The sequence below is a fragment of the Rhipicephalus sanguineus genome, chromosome 11 (assembly GCF_013339695.2).
Source record: "Rhipicephalus sanguineus isolate Rsan-2018 chromosome 11, BIME_Rsan_1.4, whole genome shotgun sequence".
In the NCBI taxonomy this organism is placed as follows: Eukaryota; Metazoa; Arthropoda; class Arachnida; order Ixodida; family Ixodidae; genus Rhipicephalus; species Rhipicephalus sanguineus.
In genome coordinates, this window is record NC_051186.1 from 107,792,111 (window position 1) to 107,810,553 (window position 18,443).

An 18,443-nucleotide genomic window follows, 5' to 3' on the forward strand; every position below is an offset into this window, starting at 1 on the left:
AATTACAATAATGGAAATTATTAGGAACTATCTTGTCGATGTTAGATGAGGGATTCGAGAAACATTTATACCAAATGCACCGTTTTTCTCATGAGCGTCCGAACTAGTATTTTCAGGCAATTTTGCATGGGCAGGTAATTTTCTATTGTCTTACCTTAACAAGTAATCTGACGATACTTCATCCTTAATTGTTATAGCTAATAGTGGTCCCGCCTGCATCGGGTTTCTATACTTATTCACGCTGAATGTTTGATACAGAACTTTCTGTCTTATTTATTTATAATTTCTTTTTTCCCCTTTTCTAGGCCTCCCTCTTTTTTGTTACTATTACTAGTCGCCAGATCATCGGAGCTGTAAGTGGCAATAGCGCGAATAGCGGTGGTGTCCTGCGACGCTTTGTGCAACCGTACTTCCATGCGCTCTTATTTATTTATTTTGGTGTGATTGGGTTTAAACCGCAAAACAAAAGCTGTTAGCACCACTCGGTGCAAGCCGCACCCACAATGTTTCGGAAGCTTCGCAATTTTTCCCAATTCTTCTGTTAAAATAGGCGCAGGACGAGAGTAGTCTAGTTTAATAAGGAGCTCGCGCGACCTCCTGCGATAACGCTGGAAGCTTTGATCCCTGATATTTGAAAGACGATGCGTTCCGCCGATGATAAGATTACCGACGACCGACGAATGTGATCGCCGCTATCACCGCTGAGCGTGCTTTGCTTTTACTTTCAGTTATTTAGTTTTCTTGGCTCAAGTTAGCTAAGTAAAGAGTTTCATTTCTACAATTTGACTGCCGCCTTCATAATCGACACTATACCACGTGACAATACAATACGTCTGCGACGTTTCCTTGTTGCACATGTTCTTTCGTTGAATAAAAATTGTTCAAAGATTGCACGTTAATGAGTATATTGATAACGAACGCTTTACACTAGAAGATACGTAGAATATGAACAGTCATTTCTGTTTTATGTCCTCTTGTACAGTGTGCGTCATAAAAAATGTAGCTACCAGCTTTGTTGCTGCTGTACACCTCTCCGGTGATCCAGTATTGCGTAGCGGTGGCTTACGGACAAGGTATACGTCCACGCCTGTGTTTGCACCATCGTGACAAGGCTTTTTATTGAAGTTCTTGTGATTAGATGGCCCGCTAGCTGGTCGACAAGCTGAGCAGCGACTCCCATCAATTACAAAAAAAAAGCAAGAATCGCGCTCTGCGAAATTTATAAAGAAATGTCCTGTTAAGCAGCTTAAACAAACCCCAGTAAGTTATTTCGTAAATGAGCTAATGTACTTTGAGCAAGAAGGACAAAACTTTTAGGATACTAAGATACATTTCATTCAAATTGAACAAGGTTGGTCACAGTTATTAAATTTCAAGCAGACATTTTTGTGCATTCAGTTTGCTGCTACAATTTATGGATCTATAATAACGAATTTGGAAATGTATCGAAGTATCTTAAGATACAATTGGCAAGTATCGTATCGGATACAATTATTGCGGCAGTATCTTGTATCTGTATCTCAAGTACATTTTGCCTGAGTATCTTGTATCGTATCGCGATACAATTTCAAAGTATCTTTGCCCAGCCCTGCCCATAAACATATGATCTTGTTCACTAGCCTTCCACAACTCGATCTTTGCACGGTTTATATATAAATATAAAAACATATTACTTCATGCCGTAACGAGAACTTATGATAGCTCAGGAGCGGTTTGTGCTGACGCATTTGAAACTACTTATGCACCCGTAACGTCAATGAGGCTGCTGATTTATTGAGCTCCGTCAAGCTGCGAAATGTCAAAAATGATGAGCGATTATAACGAGCTTCTGCTTCTGTTTCTCGCAAATTCAACAGAATCTTTGGTCGTGGTAATGTATTTTATGCATAGTATCTCCGTCGTATTGCTGCCGACGTTATGTTTTGTAGGGGCGTATGCAACCCTAGGTCTGGAGGAACGGAGAGACCCAGTTGGTAAGGATACATTTTCACGTTGTCTTGAAGGTGTAGAAGGCGGCATTCGGGCTGCTCAAGGCAAAGCTCTTCATTGGGCGAAATTGTGCCCAGGAAATGAAATGCCAAAGTACAAGCAATGCATGCTGAACTGTTAAAGCGGCGGTAAGGGTCGTTGGCCGTCGGTAATCTGCTCTTGTGTGGAATGCGCCGGGTTTTGTATGTACCCTATCGAATCTTTTGGCATTTTCACGTTAGTACGAGAATAAACAAGACCACCCGTGCTCTGCGCGTAATCTCAACCGAACATACGCAATTTCCAGACACTTTGGCACGACCTGCGATGAGCGGTCGTAATAGTTTCACTTGCGGGTGAAGCCCGAGTACTTTAAAATAAAAGGGATGAGTGCGCATGGCAATTTCTCACATTTTTAAAACACGTACGACAGACTTGGAGGACGCTTGAGCTTCGCCCACAAGAGCAGAACGCCATAGCGCTCTTGGGCCCACTTCTGATATGTTAGCGAGGCTTTTCTTCTTGGTAGACCCCGCAAGCATGCCACGACGAAAGTAATATTTGTGCGGATAATATAGGTAGTTTTCAACTATCCAAGATTGGCTACTTCAAGTACGATTGTGAAGTGCCTATTACGCCGTAATTCAGCCTTCCGCGAACCACAGTGTAAACATGTTTGCCCTTGGGTTACGTAGAAAGCTGAAGGTCAAATGCTGCCGATTACGTCTCCGTTGCGAAATAAAGCTGTCCTTTAAGCAGAGTCTCCTTAGCAACGTTTACGTATTATCTTTGAAGCGACAGTAGTCCGCATACGTCAAAAAAGTAGAGTGCTTCCAAAACGGATCACATACATTAAATATGCTTTGGATTAATGGAGTCGACGTTCTAAAAAAAGGTCGCCTCGTCGGAATGAAGCATTGGGGAACACATTACTGGACGCCAATCACAAATGGCCTGACAATCTCAAGAACATATTGCCACGCCCACTTTTATTTTGATCTATTCCGGTTTGACCAGCAAGAACTGTTATCCACGCTTGGCGCTGTCCGCGAAGCAGTGCTCGAGAAGCTTCGCGATTATAGTAGATAGTTTCGTTAAGATTGCGCGCCGCACGCGAATGTTCCAGCTTTGTCGAGAGATACCGCCGCCACCAGCGATATCGCTAGAAAGTTCGATAGCGCCTGTATAAAAGCCGACGCGCTTGACCGCTTGTCAGTTAAGGGACGGTCGACGCTCTGTTCGCCGCTGTCAGTGCATATCGTGTGTATTGCTGTAAATTAACTTTCCGTTTCTCGGCCACAAGTTCGGCCAAATAAGGAGTTTCATTTTTGACACCTCGCCTGCGGTCTTCGTCAGCGTCACGACCACGTGACATCTGGTAGATGTGCTGCTTCTTTCATGTACCGGACGCCCCCGTCAAGCCGTGAACCGGGCCCAAGTCGCGAGCAAGACATTGTCCCTGATCCCGTTAATCGGGATCGGCAATCGCCGGGCGGACTCTAAGGGCTGCCGTCAAGGCCCTCCGAAAACGCACCACGAAAGCGCGGACAATTTAGAGTTGGTCCTTTGGTGCGCCAGCGAACGCCGGTTGTGGTCCAAAGACCGAGTCAGAGCCGAGAGTCGATAACACAAACGAAAACGAAATATATTCTCAGTTAAGGCAATACAAAAAATACAAACACATGCACACTCGGCTGGTACCAGTTACAACTTCACAATATAATTCAGATAGTGTTTACACAACGGGAGCTAAACAAACAAATCACACGCTACAAATGCAATCGCATGCATTACAACTATTCAACGACGGTTAAAGTCCTGAATAAACAATGGCGTATCTAGTCCACAATACTAGGACGGTAATCGAATGCTTCTCTTCAAGGAAACACTCACGCCAGCTCCAGCGTTGATCGTCATAGCTCAACCGTCGTCGTGACTTGCTCACACGGTGTCGTCATCGGATTCTTCCAAAGCGACGATCGACTGACCGCACACCATCATAAACACGTCTTCTTTGGCTAACAGAGCCACACGTAGTTCGTTCCTCATGCGAGGAGTAAAGCAGGAGCTGTTCGCGGGTCTGATGCGGAATCCACCGAGTACTGTCCAGGAATTCACCTCCGATGCGACGACGTTTGAAAAGACGCTGGAGATGCGCACCCGACAATTCAATTGCCGCTCGACGCCAGCGAACGCAGACGTTCGACCACTCTGCTCCGAAGACCTGCGTGAAACTATCCGAGCCACCGTGCGAGAGGAGCTGCGAAAGCTCGCACCTTTGGCACCACCCGAAGTCACGTCGATTGCTGACGTTGTACGCGAGGAGATCCAAAAGTCACTGGGTGCTCCTCAGCCGGCACCGTTGCAGCTCCAAGCAATGAGCAGTGCTGCTGCAGCCTGACGCAACGCCCCTCTCCTCGCCCACGAAAAGACGCCGCACCGCCACAGTAGTTCCGCCGCCAGGCACCACCGGCGCCAGCACCGAGGTCATACCGCCCGCAGCCGACCAGCGTTAAACGCCGAGGAAGACCGCCGTTTGGCGCGCCCTTGACAACCGCCCGCTCTGCTACCACTACGGGGAGGCCGGTCACACTTACCGCCGCTGCCAGTACCGAACGATGGGGCTACGCGGATTCCCGTCAACGCGCCGCGCCCGCAGCCAGGCGAATGGCCTCGCGACATCGACGACTACCTCAACGGAACACAGTGGCAAGAACGACGACCTTCCCGCTCGCCGTCGCCCGGCCGCTACATGTCACCGCACCGCCGGCTGTACACTGGCCCAAACCGGGGCCTGTCGCCTAGCCCGTATCCAGAAAACTAAGGGCAGCAACCGATGGAGGTGCGGTTGCTGAATGACGAACTGCTGAAGATCCTCCGCCGTCGACGACGACGCCGCGACGAATTTCCGAGCCCCCGGCGCACGCCGAACGACGTCCTGAAGACAAAACTTTGCTACCGGAAGCAGACCTGACGACTCAACGCGGAAGCAGCGGTACAAAACGACGTAGCCGTGACGCGACGCCGCGACGTAACCGCAACGCAAGACGGCGCACTGCTGATCTCGACGTTCTGATCGACGGCCACAACGTCACCGCTCTCGTCGATACTGGAGCCGACTATTCCGTCGTCAGTGCGCCATTCGCCACCAAGCTGAAGAAAATAAAGACCGCTTGGAGCGGGCCCGAAATCCGGACGGCTGGAGGACACCTGATAACGCCGACTGGTGTCTGCACGGCGAGGGTCACCATAAATAACCGGACTTATCCTGCGAGCTTTGTAGTCCTACAGAACTGCTCCAGGGATGTGATACTTGGAATGGACTTCCTAAGTGACCACGGCGTCGTCATCGACCTGAGGTCTGAGTCGATAACACTAACCTCAGAGAAAGCGCTCCCGCCCCACGCGACGCCAGGGAACCATGCATTGAATGTGACAGAAGAGCAGGTGACCGTTCCGCCGCGCTCCAGCGTCATTATCTCAGTCGGCACCGAAAAACCTGCGAATATTGAAGGCGTCATCGAGGATGATCAGCATATAATCCTGGACCGTCAAATGTACGTCGTACAAGGTATAGCCTAGCTGCGTGACGACAAAGCAAAGGTAGTGCTGACAAACTTCAGCCACGAATATAGGCACCTCAACATTGGTACGACGGTTGCCTACATCGACGAATGTGTAGCCGCCAGCGATGCTTTCGCCCTCTTCAATGCTGCCGAAACTGCTTCGACGAATAGAGGTCCCGAACCGGATTTTGACGTCAACCCGAGCCTTCCGAACGTCAAGCAAGACCAGCTTAAAACCCTGCTCCTGCAGTACAAGGACTGTTTCTCGTCGGCATCGCGGGTCCGACAAAAGCCCCTTGCTAAGCACCGCATTATAACAGAAGAAAATTTTGACAACTCCGTCAGAGCCTCTACAGAGTTTCGACGCGAGAACGTGAGGCCATAAAGAAACAATCGACGGAATGCTACGCGAAAACATCATCCAGCCTTCAAAGAGTCCATGGGCGCCACCCGTGGTGTTAGTGAAGATGAAGGACGGGACACTTCGCTTCTGTATTGATTATCGGCGCCTGAATAAAATCACGAAGAAGGACGTGTACCCCCACCCATGGATAGACGACACCCTGGACCGACTTCACAAAGGGACGTACTTTTCGTCGATGGACCTCAAGACCGGCTATTGGCAGATCGAAGTAGACGAAAGAGACCGAGAAAAGACCGCTTTTATAACACCGACGGCCTCTTCGAGTTCAAGGTCATGCCTTTCGGTCGTTGCTCGGCACCTGCGACGTTCCAGCGCGTCATGGACACCGTAACGGCCGGATTGAAGTGGCAGACGTGCCTTGTGTATTGCGACAACGTCGTAGTGTTTTCCTTGACCTTAGACGAGCATCTCTGGCGGCTTGAGGCAGTACACCAAGTAATCAAGACCCCTGGACTGACCCTGAAGCCAGAAAAATGCCGATTCGCGTAAGACGAGCTCTTGTTTCTGGGTCATGTGATCAGCAAGTCTGGAGTGCGCCCAGACCCGAGGAAAACAGCTGCCATTGACGACTTCGCGCCACCCACGGACAAGAAGGCCGTGCACCGATTTCTCGGCTTATGCGCCTATTACAGAAATTTTTACGAATCGCCGAGCCACTCACGCTTCTCACGAAGACTAACGTGGAATTCAGGTGGGAAACGGCGCAAGCACAAGCCTTTGAAGAACTTAAACGACGCCTCCAGAAGCCACCCATACTTGCGCATTTCGACGATTGCGCCGATACGGAAATACACACAGACGCAAGCAGCGTAGGACTCGGTGCAAGCCTTGTGCAAAAAGACTGACGGGCTAGAAAGGGTTATCAGTTATGCTAGCCGGTCAGTATCCAAGGCAGAAGCCAACTATTCCACAACAGAAAAGGAATGTCTTGGCATCCTATGGGCTACGTTAAAGTTTCGCCCCTACCTCTATGGCAGGGCCTTCAAAGTTGTCAGTGACCATCACGCCTTATGTTGGCTAGCTGACTTGAAGGACCCTTCAGGTCGTCTCGCACGATGGAGTCTGAGGCTTCAAGAATTCAACATTACCGTCGTGAACAAGTCCGAACGAAAGCACTCTGACGCCGAGTGCCTGTCTCGTGCCCCCGTCGACGCGCCGCCGCAAGACGACGACGATGACTGCTTCCTCGGAACTATAAGTGCCGACGACTTCACCGAAAGGCAACGAGCCGACGCGGAAATGGGGGACCTTATGGAGTACCTCGATTGCAAGACGGCCGTTGTTCTGAAGGTATTCAAGCAAGGACTGCAGTCACATTTACGGAACGGCGTTCGCCTGAAGACAAACTTCTCGCCACTTCGAACCGACTACCTTCTCGTTGTGCCCTCATCATTACGACCACAAGTCCTCCAGGCCCTACACGACGAGCCGACGGCTGGACACCTCGTTTCCCGCACGCTCGTCAGAATACAGGAAATTTCTACTGGCCACGCCTTGCTGCAGACGTCGCCCACAACGTTAAGAATTGCTGAGATTGCCAGCGACGGAAGACACCGCCGACTAGGCCAGCGGGACTTCTGCAGCCAATCGAACCACTCCATCGTCCGTTCCAGCAAATCGGGATGGACCTACTGGGGCCGTTCCCGACGTCTAGTTCCGGCAACAAGTGGATCGTCGTAGCAACTGATTACCTCACCCGCTACGCCGAGACAAAGGTCTTGCCCAAAGGCAGTGCCACCGAGGTAGCCAAGTTCTTCGTGGAGAACATCGTCTTGCGTCATGGCGCCCCAGAGGTCCTCATCACAGACAGAGAGACCGCCTTTACTGCGGACCTAACTCAGGCGATCTTCAAATACAGCGAGACGAGCCACCGCCACACCACCGTTTACCACCCGCAGACCTCACCGAATATCTAAGACTATCGCCGACATGCTGGCCATGTACGTCGACGTTGAGCACAGGACATGGGACGCCGTCCTTCCGTACGTGACCTTCCTTTACAACACTGCTGTCCAAGAAAGAACGCAGATGACGCCGTACAAGTTGGCCTACGGAAGGAGCCAGGCGACGACGCTCGACGCCATGCTAGCGAACGTCACCGACGAGGAAAACAACGACTCCGCCGGTTACTTACAACGTGCCGAAGAAGCTCGACAGCTCGCCCGCCTGCGCATCAAGGCCCAGCAGCACATCGACAGCCATCGCTACAATTTTCGTGGACGCTTCATGGAATACCAGCCCGGCGACCGTGTCTGGGTCTGGACGCCGGTATGCCGACGTGGGCTTAGCGAAAAACTCGGCGATACTTCGGCGATACTTCGGGCCATACAAGGTTCTTCGACGTCTCGGCGCTCTTGATTACGAGGTCATCCCGGACGGCATTACGAACTCCCAGCGACGCCGCGCACGACCTGAAGTCGTCCATGTCGTGTGCCTTAAGGCCTTAAGCCGTTTTTGTGCGTTAGCGAACCTGGGGACTCTACTTTTTCATTTGTTATTGAATTTATTTGTGTATGCGCTTGTTTTTCGTTTTCTTCTATGTCCTTTCACAAGCATCGGAACGATGCTTTTTCAGAGGAGGGCAATGCCACGCCCACCTCTTGTTTGATTTTGATGTATTCCGGTGTGACCAGCAAGGACGGTTATCGACGCTTGACGCTGTCCGCGAAGCAGTGTTCGAGAAGCTTCGCGATTGTGGTAGATCGTGTTGTTAAGATTGCGCGCTGCACGCGAATGTTCCAGCTTTGTCGAGAGATACCGCTGCCACCAGCGATATAGCTGGAAAGTTCGAAAGCGCCTGTATAAAAGCCGACGCGCTTGACCGCTTGTCAGTTGATCGACGGTCGACGCTCTGTTCGCCGCTATCAGGACATACCGTGTGTATTGCTGTAAATTAACTTTCCGTTCCTCGGCCACAAGTTCGTCCAAATAAAGAGTTTCATCTTGGACACCTCGCCTGCGGGCTTCGTCAGCGTCGCGACCACGTGACAATATATTGCGGCTTAGCTATAATAAAGAAATTTGTAGATCAAATATAAAGACACTTGTATCCTGATATACGTATCATCAGGACAACGCGTACACGACTGCCTTTTCTCGTGACTGTTGTGTTAGGCATTCAGTGGAAATTTCTGTTGCTATTACTGAAGAATGTACTTATCCTCTCTCACACATTATCGGAAAATAGGTACAAATGAGGTATGGGAACAGTTTACACAAATGGCGAGACGATTATCGCTACTTGTAGTTTCGCACCTCCTCTTAGTATTTCTGTTCTCTGCTCGTTGTTACAAAATGGCTGTCTTCAAAATTGAGAAGAAAAAAGATGAGATCATGGTTCTATTTAATTTTGTTTCATGTGCACGCTTTTTTATTCCTGATCGTTTTTTTCTAAAATCGCAAAATATTCACTATCTAATGGTTTCATAAACACAAATTCACGGACGTTAAATTTGAACGTTTGAGGAAATATCAGCGAGCAAGCTACTGTTTTAAAGCTCAAATTTACACCGCCGAAATAAAAGGGTGGTGCGAATCATTATTTTCTGTGAGTTCGCAATTCTAATTACAAAAATATATTATATGGTAGGCTAGGCCTCAATATTTATAGCTTGATTTCTTTTTTTGTTCAGGCTGCAACAAGTTTGAAGACGACTGCAATTTTCCAACAGGTATGCGTTTGTGTGCTCCGCAACTTGCATTCTTGCCGCAATATCATTATTCCAGCAGAATTAGTTCATTTTTGATAAAGATGACCGTGAGTACCTATACCACCAATTTCAATTAGAAATCGGTGGTCCTCGGCTGCAGAACAAAAGGACACGCGATAGAATCCCGGCAAGGACGGTCGCATTTCAATGGAGACGAAACGATAGATGCCCGTGTACTTTGACTTAGGTGAACGCTAAGGAACCCCATATGGTTGAAATTTCCGGAACGTCCACTATAGTGTCCTTCACATTCACATCATGGTGTGGGGACGTAAAACGCCAGCAATTATTTATATTACAATAATGGAACGACAGTTCTTCGCAGCTCCACTGAATCTCTTTCCCTCTCTCTTCCTATATATATATATATATATATATATATATATATATATATATATATATATATATATATATATATATATATATATATATATATATATATATATATATATATATATAAGGAAGATACATAAACACAGGGCCCTGTCTCTGGACAGGCTTCGTTTTCCTCTTCTCCTGGCCGTGCCTGTGGCCGAGAACGAGCGCCGCTTTGTCATCATTACAATATATATATTCACACATAGTTGTGACGGTGAAAAATGCAACAAAACTGGCAAGAAAATACAAATTTCTGCGTTGCAGTGAACATCTACCCAACAAATGAAAAGTCAAGGTACAAGCAATTCACGCTGAAAATTGATAGCACCGAGAACAGCAGCAGGCCATCGGGGAATGTTATCACCAGTGAAGCGCGTCGGAATTTTATGCCTGCGGCGTCGAAATTCAAGCGTTATCGCTGGTGGCCAGGATAGTTCAGGAATAAAACCTATCGTTCTCGTACGGTGCACAGTTTAATTAGAGGTTTCTTAAAATCTGGAAGGTACTCAGACACTCGGGTGCGGTTTGCATAACATTGTGGTTATGCGTGTAACAGAATGGTTGCGTACACGCTAAGCCGAAAATATGCAAAGTTGGTCTAACTGCCGTCGTTATACCAACGGGGAAATAGTTCGTCTAACGGGGAGTAAATACCTGACAGTAATACAAATAATTTGGGTTTACCCTTTGAGGGTCATATTGCTTTGTGAAATTCACTCCAAAAATGTCTATTTTTACTGCTTAATAAAGTCTTCAGATGATTCTGCTCCAGGAACAAATTGTCTAAAATTTTCTTGCGTGAGCGTATAGTGATAAAAATTCATTTTTGTTATTACATACAGATGGCTTATTCGTAACATCAATCAAAATCCTAAGAAACACTTATTGAGATTTTTACAAAAAGAAATCACGCGTTCTATTAAACATAGCTCATCGACATACAAAAATAAGCACACCAGATTACTTTTTAGCAAAAAAATGTTGTTGCACTAACCTAAAAACTGGGAAATAGTCACCTTTGATCGAGTTCGCGATTGTCACACCGGGCCTGCTTTTTGAATGTCGCTCCTTGATCATCACCCCAGTCTGAACTCATAAGTAAATCCTCGTCTGACGAACAGACATCCAATAAATCAGGTTCTTATTCGGCACTTTGGGATTAGTACACATCGGAAGAATCGCCGCTCGACTGATCAGCAGCAGAGCAACCAGCGCGCACTTCCATAGGGTAAGTGAACTGCGTGAGCGAGCGCACGGAGGAAAACAGTGTGGTTGTGCGCCCGCCAGGAAAGCAAAACGAGAGAAAAAGCTATATTATTCCTTCGTTTTGTCGCCAATGACACGGAGGTATTCTGTCTGTGTCCCCGAAAGAAGAAACGCAACCTTGGCGGCATTGTTTGTGTAATTTAGTGCCGCACGGAATAATAAGCAATCGCTCCCCGGTCAGCAATAAACGAGACAGTAACAAGTGGTCAACAACACTGCCATATGCTTTGCGGGCGCGAGAAGCGATAACTACTCGAAGGACGAAACCGAAACCAGCAGCACCGCGCGCGTTCGCTTGACTGCGCAAGCGAAAGCCGGCGCGCCGCTTTGGAAAGAAAAAAAAACAACGTAGAGACATCAACACGTGAACAAAAATTTTGACGTATTCCCAAAGTGCGGCAGCACCTGCCACGCAAAATAAATGATAAGAAAAAGGTGCGCCTTTTGAACATACAGATACTGATGTATATGGACGGCGTAAGCCCTTGGTTGGCTGTTAGGTGACGCCGTACTTGTATGGCGTAAACCGTGGAAAGGTTAACGCCCCAAAACCACAATATTGCCACGCCCGCTTCTTGTTTTATTTTGATGTATTCGGGTTTGACCCTCAAGGGCGGTTAGCAACGCTCGACGCTGACCGAGCCACAGCGTTCGAGAAGCTTCGCGATTGTAGTAGATCAATTTGTTATAATTGCGTACATGACGCGAATAGTCAAGATTATTCCAGAGCTCGTACGACCACCAGTGACAAGACTGGAAAGTTCGATGCATGATGTATAAAAGATGTCTCGTCCTAGCGACCATCAGTTTTTCGACGGCCGGCGCCGCTATCAATGTACAATGTGTATCGCTGTAGTTGGACCTTCCGTGTCCCGGCCACAAGTTTGGCCAAATAAAGAGTTTTTCATGGACACGCCGACTGCTGCCTTCGTCCCCGTCACGACCCCGTGACATCTGGTGGAGGTGCTGCTTCGTCCATGTTTGGGACGCCCCAGCAAGACCGTGATCCAAGTCCACGTCTTTAACAAGAAGATCCGATAGACATCCTGGATCGTGGAGCTAGCCACAGGCAGCTAGAACTACAACCCGAGTTCGTATCCCTACCACACATTACAAAAGCAAAGACGAGAAAGCAAGTGGCCACGATGACAGCACCTGTGCAGCCTACGCCAATCCTGCTTCAGCATCCCAGGGAGCCGCCGAAATTCCGTGGGTCATCGAGCGAGGACCCTGAAAGCTGGCTGGAAACATACAACCGGGTCGCCCTCTTGAGCCGCTGGAGCAATGAAGACAAGCTGTAGCATGTCTATTTCGCCTTAGAAGGCGCTGCTAGGACCAAGAATCCATTCTAACATCACGGGACATTTACCAAACCATGTTCTTGATCACATTCACTAGCGTCGTCCTCAAGAGGGGGCCGAAGCCCTGCTTGAAACTCGCGTCCAGCTCCCCAACGAAAACATCACACTCTTCAGGGAAGATATCACCCGTATTTTCCGCCACACAGACCCCAATATGCCTGAAAAGAAGAAGGTTCGTTTCCTTATGAGAAATCCACCGAATACCATGGAGGAATTTCTCTCGGAGGCAACAACACTAGAGAAGACGCTGGAAATGCGAACCCGCCAGTACAACAGCTGGTTGATCGAAGACAGCGCAGCGGTTCAAGCCGTCGACACCGACGATCTGCGCGAGACCATAAGGGCTGTAGACGAAGAAAAAATTCGTCGAATGCTCCCGTCGTGCCAGGTAAAGTTGCCTCGATCATAGACGTCGTCCGAGAGGAAATCCAGCAGTCGCTGGGCATCCCCGAGCCAGCGCAGCCGCAGCTGCAAGCAATGAGCTACGCTGCTGTTGCCCGGAGCAAAACCCCCGCTCTTCGTCCACGCAAAGATGCCGCGCTACCACAGCATTTCCGCCGCAAGCCCCACCGCCGCCACCACTGAAGTCACACCGTCCGCCAGCAGGCCAGCGATACACGCCGAGGAAGACCGACGTTTGGCGCGCCCCCGACCACCACTCACTATGATACCATTGCGGAGAAACAGGCCACACCTACCGCCGCTGCGAGCACCATCTGTTGGGACTGCGTGGCTTCACCATTGACGCGCCGCGTTCACAGCGGGATGAACGACCACGCGACATTGCCGACTATACCTAGCAGGAGCGCAGTGGACACCCCGACAACCTTCCCGTTTGCTGTCTCCATGCCGCTATGTCTCACCGCAGCACCGCCAGTACACTGGTCCAACCCGGGGCCCGTATCCGGAAAACTAAGGGCAGTAACCAATGGAGGTGCGGTTGCTGTACGACGAAATATCGAATATCCTCCGCCGCCAATGACGACGCCGCGACGAAATCTAAAGAACGCGCCGCAAGCCGAACAGAGCCCTGACGTCGCAACTACGCGCTCTGAAGACCTGACGACGCAACGTGGAAGCCGCGGAGCAAATCGACGTAGCCGTCATCCAACGCTGCAACCTAACTGAAATGCAAGGCGACGGACTAGCGACCTCGACGTACTATTCGACGGCCATAACGTCCCTGCTCTCCTCGACACTGCGGCCGACTATTCCGTCGTCAGTGGACCGTTTGCCACAAAATTGAAGAAAGTTAGAGCTGCTTGGCAAGGCCCCGCAATCTGGACCGCTTTAGGCCATCTAATAACTCCGGCTGGAGAACCGCAAGAGTCACCATCAAAAACCGGACTTACCCTGCGAACTTTGCAATCTTACAACATTGCTGCAGGGATGTGATACTTGGGATGGACGTCCGACGTCACCACGGCGCCGTAATCGATCTGAGGTCTGAGTGGATAACACTAACCTCAGAAAAGGCGCTGCCGCCGAACACGACGCCAGGGACCGCAACATTGAACGTGATAGAAGAGCACGTCACCATTCCGCCTCTGTCCAGCTTCGTCATTTCCGTCGGCACCGAAGAACCAGCAGACCTTGAAGGCGTCACCGTCATCGAAAAACCCGGCAATGACGCTCGACGCAACGCTACCAGATTTTACCGAAGAAGAAATCTCGACGTCGCCACTTCTTTGCAACGTGCCGAAGAAGCTCGACTGCTCGCCCGCCTGCGTATAAAGAAGAAGCAGAGGATCGACAGCCGTTACTACAATCTTCGGTGACGCCACATGGAATACCAGACCGGTGACCGTGTGTGGGTCTGCAGATCGATACGCCGACGTGTACTCAGTGAAAAGCTTCTTCGGCGATACTTCATGCCATACACGGTGCTACGACGTCTCGGTGCACTAACCTACGAGGGTGTACCTGGCGGTATCACAAACTCTCAGTGGCGCAGCGCACGACCTGACGTCGTTCACGTCGTTTGCCTCAAGCCATTTTATGCGCGTTGAGGAACCTGAGGACTCTGCTTTTGCTAGCTCCATTGTTGTTTTTTCGAATATTTTTTTTCACTTCCATGTTCTGTTTTACGCATCGGGACGATGATTTTCAGAGGTGGCCATTGCTACACCCACTTGTTGTTTTATTTTGACGTATTCAGGTATTCATTATATGATTATCAAGTACATAGTGGAGGGTCTACACAGCAGGCCTTGCACAACAGGTCACCTTGAATTTCACGCCTCCGCTCCACCGCGCCATCGAGCAAGATATCACTGATGTTCTGCTAGACCACCGCCTACACCCATCCACGCCTGTGCCATCGAGCTAGGCTGAACTCGTTCCACCACCCCAACAGGTCCCGGTGCCAGAACCGCTCACCCACCCTTCCGCGTGTACCCCTGAGTTATGCACACGCCGTAGCCAGGCCCCGAGTGCAACCTGTCGTACGAACCTGTCACCAGCCACTACATGCTGCGCGTCCTCTGACCTGGACGGGGTCATCTACAGCGAACAGGTAGCGTACTTCAGATAAGCGCCTTAGGTGGTTTGCCTTCGGCTGCGCCGGTCATGTCGCACGTTAATGTAATCAAGTGCAACCTTTAGCACCGCGTCATCCTTGACAATCCGTCCGACTCGTCCACATTACGACCCACCTTACGTTGTGTCATCGGCGTGCAATATCGCCGTCTCTACCCTATTCCCCGTCTCTACCCCATTCCACCATATTAACTATGCAGCCGCAGCTTGTTACATGGGAAGATGAAGGTAAACAGTCGCACTCGAAGAGGCAAGGACTGCGAAATCTTTGTCCGCATTGGATCCCCTCCAATGTAATAGAAGTTTTGTGGAAGGTGTCTGCACATCTGCACTCGTGGGCACAGGAGTCGCCATGTGTGTTATTGACACGACATTTCAATGCTTGCGTCATAAAATCAAGATGACCTTTGCCAGACTTTCTCTCCGCACAGCCAGTGACCAGCCTATTCGCCCAATGGCAAGGGTTCGCTAGACGGCACCTTCGCCTACTACAACCGACGGCTGCTGTCGAGACACTGCGCCTCTGCATTGAAAATGCAGCTATTGCATTGGGATGTAATATATTCCTGAAATGTGTAAACCTCGATTTGCCAGTTTGAAAGCAGCAACGGATACAGTACGCTTCATGACACCTTTATTGCAAATAACGCCCTTCATTTACGTTCCCTGGCCCAAAATATTCAGAAACCTATCCGTTGCGAGAAGCAAATGAATCTAACAGACATCTAAGCAAAGGAAAGCATAGGGGACGTTACTTGTTGCTTTTAACTGTTGGGTAATAAAATACAAGGAGCTAAAATGGACGAAGAAGCACCGTTAGCGTTGTTGGGTTCCCAATGCACAATCTTCGAATGCAACTCCCAGGATATTACATTTGCGTTCGGATCCTACCGATGAAAACCGTGCTTTTTTGTCCACACTAATTACTTTCCCTTTGATACACTCCAGTTCGAAACAACAAAGAAGTTTTCCATGCTTTCGTTGGCCTAATTGTCTGTTGGATTGTAAGCGTAGGTGGTACGGTGCTTACGGCGCTCGGCTGTTGACCCGAAGGTCGCGCGTTCTTTGCCAGGTGCGGCGGTCGCATTTGATGGAGGCGAAATGCTTGAGGCCCATGTACTCTGCGATATCAGTGAACGTTGAAAAACGCCAGACGGCCTAAATTTCCTATGCCCTCCACTACGGCGTGCTTCATAATCATATGGTGCTTTGGGCACGTAAACCCTATATAATATTTATCTTGTGTTCATTTTGTCGTGTTAAAAAGAAAAAGATCCTAGCCTAAAAAATTGCCCTCCTTTTGTTCTATTGCGGCAAGTGTCACGAAGCTTTAGGGATAAATAAATCGCGCTGCCTGACAGAGACACACTTAGATGTACAAATACCTTTATAAAATTTAAACATTTAAAATTATGTAAAGAAAACAATGTTAAATACATGGCTGCAAGTCAAGCCGGTAATTTTAGTTTAGCAATTAAACTAATAATATCTTTTTTTTTGTTTTACTCTTCGTTTGCAGGTTGTTACTGCCCGTGGAGAGGAGGACGATATGCAGTGGCTCCTTACATGTATCACTATAATCCACGTCTGCGCCGGTGTGATCAAGGAGGGCAGCTCGGAAATTGCAATTCATTTATTAGCCCGGAAATGTGCGTGCAAACATGTATTGTGGGAAGGCGAGGCTAGTCGTCTCTGATATTACAATTAAAACAACAATGACTGTTCATAAGGTATGTAATAACCGAATTATAACTGAGTAGAGCCACTAACAGCATAATCCCACGGCTGCTACTCGGCGGAATGCATGTGACGACCGGCCTTTCGCCCACCTCCTGAACAAGCCGTTCGACGAAATCAAGTTGTGAAGTGTTGAATATTTATTACAAGACCCTCTCACATTCTGTCAGACATTGCCGGAACTATAATTTCTGAACCTGGAAATCAATGTTACTACATAGTCCATCTACAACACCAACGTTATTAAAATTTCGTTGCTCGCAAGCGATGGAAAAACTTCGTTTAAGAAACAGCATCTGCGTGCTCTATACACACATATTAAAGATAAGTTCACATGTACATAAAATGCATAGTTCTCCATTGAAAATAGCTGAACAAGTCGATGGCATAGAAGGTAAGAACATACAATACAGGATCTTATGGACGACGCATTGTGAATGCTACTCACGAAGATTCCTCCAACTGCCATCAACATGACAGAACTATGTGAGAGGTATGACCAGTTGCGCGTGCAGCGTCTGTACACCAGATTTCATCTAGCGCATCATGACAAGCACCCGCATAGGACGTGACCATGACCCTCTCCTTTTACATTTGGAGCTAGCTATCTTCAGTGTCTTGCGTCCCCGTACTTCCACCACGTCTGGCACATACGATACGCGACATCATTGATGAGCAAGAATCTCCTGCCGGTGCTCAAGCGCACGAGCCGCCGCCACTCACGGCACATTTTGTGTACGCAAAGGCACTTATACAACGTTCAGCATAGATGCTCTCGAAATCCTGGTGAATTGCATAGCCACCTTTTCGCTACTAGCTATGTTGCTACCATACAGTCAGCCATTTAAGCGAAGCTCTCAAGGTTCACTGGTGACATCGGTATTTTAATGCATTGTTTTCCAATAACTGATGATTTCTCAATCGTGGGCATGTCGGCGATTAGCCATTTCTGATGTGGCAGTCTGATCTTTTAATTATTCGGGCTTAACGTCCCAAAACCGCGACATGATTCTAAGGCGCGTCGTAGAGGAGGGCTCCGCAAATTTCGACAACCTAGGGTTCTTTAACGGGCACCTAAATCTAGGTTCATGGGTCTCAAGCATTTCCGTCTCCACGAAAAATGCGGCCGCCGCAGCCGGGATTCGGTCCCGCGACCTTAGCGTCAGCAGTCGAGCACCATAACCACTAGACCACAGCGACAAGTTTCCAATGTGGTCTTTTATTGAGGTCGCGTGTCATTTCGCGCTGGCCCATTATATTGTTGCCTTTCATTGTTGCAATTCATTTTTTCACGCACCCCGCCTCGGCAGGGCAGTGTTTATGGTGCTCGACAGCTGAGCCGTAGGTCGCGCTATATACCCTTACAAAAGTGGATATAGGCAGTCTATAGACTGTCTAAACCGATATTTTTAGACATCATATAGACTGTCTAAATCCATTTTTAAGGTATGGAACGCCGGCTCTAGCCGCCGCATTTTAGTGGAGGCGAAATGCT

At 48.8% G+C, this 18,443-nt stretch overlaps 1 long non-coding RNA gene across 1 annotated transcript; it reads left to right on the top strand.

Annotated features, from left to right (window-relative positions):
* Nucleotides 1-1,895: 1,895 nt before the first annotated feature.
* LOC119373888 (uncharacterized) lies at nt 1,896-17,094 on the top strand. The gene is made up of 3 exons (XR_005180006.2): nt 1,896-1,973; nt 9,591-9,629; nt 16,731-17,094. It is a non-coding gene; the product is annotated as an uncharacterized LOC119373888 (long non-coding RNA).
* Nucleotides 17,095-18,443: the final 1,349 nt, after the last annotated feature.